Here is a 5,560-nt window from a genome sequence, read left to right on the forward strand (position 1 = left end):
ACAATTTTTTTTGCAATAATAAGGTAAACTAATATAATTTTTTTTCAAAATTTTGACAGCTACATGTCCTAACTGTGACAACTGCCAACCAACCTTTGGTAACTTAGTGATGGGTTGTTATTTAACTATCTGTTATTTTATAACAATTATTTATAAATAACATAACGCAACCGTTACTACTTCTAAAAAATAACGACAGGTAGAGATCGGCCGCTCGTAAAACGAAAAACGAAGTCGGCGCTCTGCACCGTCACGAAATTCTATGCTGCTCGAAGCAATTCCAAAAAACAACTAGGATGGAAAACATGTTATTTCGTCAACCATCGATACAGGCGGCGAGACAACGGACAACGGAGTGGGGAATGCGCTTCGGCGAACGTAGCTGCTTCGGTCGATACCGCTTAAAAATAATAGGATATAAAAGAAGCAGGTTTTTTGAAACAGTTGCGGGCATAACGCCTGACGGTCGAGATAACAGGAGTGGGAAAGGAAAGCTGCTGCATCGGTCGATTGTCGATGGAGGCTCGCAAGGGTTGGAGAAGCAGTCATTTTAGATACGTTGTTTTTCAACCGGTTACGAGCATAACGGGGCGGTGGTCGAGATAATCGGAGTGGGAAAGGAACGCTGCTGCATCGGTCGATTGTCGATGGAGGTTCGAAACAGTTTGGAGAATAACGCATCAGTTATTTTAGATAGTACATTGTTTTTCAACCTGTTACGAGCATAACGAGCGTAGGTCGAGATATTATGGCGCTGTATGTTTCAGTACTTACTTATTAAGTTTCAATATTTAGGTATTTATTTATTCTGAAAAATTTTCAGATAATATTTTAAGATTTTTAAAAATGTATACAGGGTGTTTTGAAAAATCTGGTGATTGATTAATCACGATCCTGCTTAAAGCCCTTGACGTAAAAAGCTGATTTTTGGAAAACGGATTGACTTTAGGGTGTAGAGGTTCGATAAGAAGGGATTTTTCGAAACTCGAATTCTAAGGGGGTGAAACTACCCTCAAATATTAGAATATTTTTTATTTAAAAACCGGTGAGTTTTTCGGAAAAACTCTTAAAACACGTATATTTTATTATGTTGTTTTACATATATTCAGATTTTTAAAAATATATACAGGGTGTTTCATAAAATATGACCATTGTGTAATCACTATTCTGCTTAAACTGCTTGACGTTTAAAGCTGATTTTTGGCAAACGGATTGACTGTGGGGTTGAGGTTCGATAAGGAGGGGTTTCTCGAATCTCAAATTCCAACAGGGTGAAAACGCCCCTCAAATATTACAATATTTGTTATAAAAAACGGTTAGTCTTTTCGGGAAAACGCCTGGACACGCATAATTTATTTTGTTTTTTACATATGTTGACATTTTTCAAAAATCATACAGGGTGTTCCAAAAAGCTGAGTAATTGATTAACCACGATTCTGTTTAAACTGCTCGACGTTTAAAGCTTATTTTTGGCACATGTGAGAAAATTTTATCCAGTCTGTATGTTAATGGAAATTCTTGCTTTGCTTTATCATCACCATTACAAATTATTAATTCGACACGAACGAAGTCGCGGGTACACGTTAGTTTAAGTGTAAAATAAATTCGAACTCTAGTGTGTAGTTGGTTTACTTATGAAGAATATACTACACATTTTCTTATAATGTTATTTTTTGACCGCAAATGGTAAAATCATAACTAAGAGCTTCTCGCCCGTCGAGTAAGATGCACCCTGTACACTGCTACTCAATTCAGGATCTACGCGGATCGAGGGGCGTAGGTAGATCGGAATGTATATTTTTTTTATATCGCAATTTGTAAACAGCGCTTATTTGTAAACAACCACCGTTTTTAGAGAGGTATTTTAGATAACAATCGATATTTAGAAATGTTTTGACACCCTGGAAATATTACCACCGAGCACGTCATTGTTGCAACTTGCGACTGCGTTAATACGCCTGGCGGTGACCGCCTCATACTTTCAGATATTTAGCAGTAAAATAAAGAAACCTGTTATTTTTAAGCTGTTATTTTAAGCTGTTTTTTATAAATAACTATAACAGTTTCAACTGTTATCTAAAAATAACAGTTTGGCCCATCACTGTGGTAACTTATCAGGCAGTTCATTTTACTCCCAGCTCCTAGGACTATTATTAATCTAAATTCTAACATTTTAAATTATATTTTCTAGCTAATACCTCCAATGAAAATTATTTCCAATATATAATTAAATTTTGAAATATATGGGCTAGATTTTATGTTATTTGAACTGAAGTCTGATAACTTTAAATTCTTCTTTTTCATTTAAATTCTTTGTATATAAAGAGAAGAGCATTACTTTGAGACTTTTTTAAGATAATAATAAAAACTAAAAAATATTGTTTTTATTTTACTGTTCATTTTATTCTTATTGGAAAACACATTTTTTTGCTGTACTACATCTTCTTCAGGTGACAAAAAAAATTACAGTTGAGGGTTGGAACCTTTGGTGTTACACAGCAAAATAAAAACACTAAATCACCACAATACACCAAAACACTTTTACTTTTACACCGGACGCGCGTTTCGCTAACCATGTTAGCATCATCAGCAGATGATTATAAACTGAAAATAAAAACACTAAATCACCACAATACACCAAAACACTTTTACTTTTACACCGGACGCGCGTTTCGCTAACCATGTTAGCATCATCAGCAGATGATTATAAACTAAAGTACAATCTACAAGTTGAGCGTTTATATACTCGCCCAGTGGGCCCCGAGTGGGCGTGGCAAAATCTAGCCAACCGAGTCAGAGCCAACTGAGCGTAACAGTTAGATTTCCGCCACTAGAGTAGTAGGAACAAATAACTTGAAGGTATTGGACCGTTGACTCTGTTCATACTATCTTTACATTTATTAATTCTGATGCTTTCATATGCATCTAATTGTCTGTAATTTGAGACTTGTTTAATTAATTTTAAATTATTAAGATCTATACAATGTTCATTATCAACAATATGTTCGGCAACGCAAGATTTATCCGGTCTACCATATCTTATCTGAGCTAAATGTTCTTTAAATCTAGTTAATATTGATCTTCTAGTTTGCCCAACATATTTCTGATTACAATCTTTACAAGAAATTTCATAAATACCCGACCTTTCCAGTGGAGGTGTTTTATCTTTGGATTACCTAATAATTGTTGTAATTTATTATTAGCACTATACACAAGTTTATAATTGACATTCTTAAAATTCCTTTTAGACCACGGATAACTCTCTATCAAACGGTATCGAAAAATATTTAGACGTATCTTTCTCCACTTGAAAAGTCGAATTTTCAGAAATCATTAACCTATACCTACATTTTCTAATTAATTTATCAACTAGTGAAGGAGAATATCCATTACACTCAGCTACATTCCTAATGTAATCTCTTTCTATTTCATATCTTTCGTTGGAAAGTGGGTAACTAAGTAATCTATGAACTAAGAAATTTAAACTAGCCATTTTATGTTCAACACTATGATGTGATTCATTAGGAATATATCTGCGTGTGGTCGTATTTTCCTATAGATATCAAATTCCAGGCAATTATTAGTATTTCTAATAACTAATACATCTAGAAATGGTAATCTGTCGTTGTTCTCAATTTCATGCGTAAATTTAATGGAAGGAAAACGATTATTTAACTTAGAAATAAAATTATCTATGGTGTCTGAATGTGTATCAAAAACAGCAAAAATATCATCCACATACCTAAACCATACTCTTGGAAAATACTCAAACTGATTCTTAGCCTCCACTTCAAACCTGCAGTTTATAATCATCTGCTGATGATGCTAACATGGTTAGCGAAACGCGCGTCCGGTGTAAAAGTAAAAGTGTTTTGGTGTATTGTGGTGATTTAGTGTTTTTATTTTGACACAAAAAAGGCGAAAGAGAAAAAAGTTCACTTTAGTTTAACTTTAGTCACCTGAAGAAGTTGTAGTACAGTAAAACATGCATTAAATTTTCCAACTAATTTTCTTTTCATCTAATAAAATTTCCCTGCGTGCGCGCTGTCCCGAACCTGCCCAAACCCAGTTGACCGGATGAGAATACGAACCCCCGGAGTATCCTTAGGTATTTTTAACCGGGAAAACGAACTAAAATATGATCGTATTAATTCTTATAACACAATTCGGAAAATATAGAACGCGTTCTTTTGTTTATTTCCCGTAACCGGGAAAATAAGTCCCGATATGCCGTGGAAAATGCGACCTTTGCAATAGGCTAAACGCATTATGAATGTGCGGCATGAATTTATATGAGAAGAAGGAGACGTATTCCTCGCAGCTAGCGCCCTCTGGGGGTGGATAAATAAGTTGCTGGAGGGTCGCTTTAATGTGTGTTTATTTCGTTTTATTTTAGCGGAGATTATATCCTGGTTTTGGGTTTAAATTTTAACATTTTAGCTGTTAAACGTGCACATTGGGTAAATATAGAATAGAACAAAAATTATTGTAAAGCATTGTTCTACTACCTAAAAAAAATCGGTGTCAGAGATGGCTTGGATGTGAATATCGCTGTTATTTTGTATGTATAGTTATAAGGGTAATATCATTGATCAGCATTTCGAAACTGGACGTCGTTTTTTATCACATATATTATCGGGTGACTACTGACGATATGTACCAGAGAATTATTTCGATAGTGGTTAAAGTATAAAGTGAAAGCCAGTTTTTAATGCTCTATATTATCCTCTATAGAACACAATAAATAAAAAGAATAACAATTCTTTTACTGAAAATAGAGGTAGATAGTTAGAAATAGATAGCGTTTAAAACCACCTGGTGATCCGGAAGAAACTAATAGAGAGTTTTGGCATAACATAATTTTAGCGTTCCGTTACTTATTAACGCTAACTAAAATGGTAACGTTATTCAACTCAAAATTATTCCTTGTAAAATATAAAATACTACATATACCGTGTGCTCCTCAAACGTGGCTCACCCCCAAAAACATTTTTATTTTTTCAGATAAAAAAAACGAGATTTGGTATGTTAGTATATGACAATAAATTAGGATTAAGTGACGTTATTCAATTGCTTTTGGTCACTTCCTGTTTCAGCGGAAATGACTATAACTTTTGATTTTTAAATGGTACCATCAGTATTTTTTTACTTAACTCGATAGAAAATGTCACTCTGAATAGAATGACATATCATACGTCAACTTTTGATATTTTCTCATATGGTTTATTTGATATTGAAACCTGGAGTTCATAACGACAATTTGACTCGAAATACCAAGTGTGTGGTACCAAATTATTCGTAAAAAATGCTTTTTCCAAATTTGTTAATGAGTCACCCTTGTTCCGTTTGAAAAAATTGAGATATGATTAAAAATACGATTTGGGCATCTTTTATATAACCGGCCAGGATAAGACACTAAAAGCATTAGACGATCAAATCTGTTCTTCCAAGGCTTCTTGATAGAAATTAGTGTTTTTAACACAGCCATGGTATTCTAGATTCAAATTAAAATACAATTATTCTTTTTAAAGCAAAAATGTCAAAAGTGGACATATTATGG

This window comes from Sitophilus oryzae, unplaced genomic scaffold, assembly GCF_002938485.1.
Source record: "Sitophilus oryzae breed Bouriz unplaced genomic scaffold, Soryzae_2.0 scaffold_490_pilon_pilon, whole genome shotgun sequence".
Lineage (NCBI taxonomy): Eukaryota > Metazoa > Arthropoda > Insecta > Coleoptera > Curculionidae > Sitophilus > Sitophilus oryzae.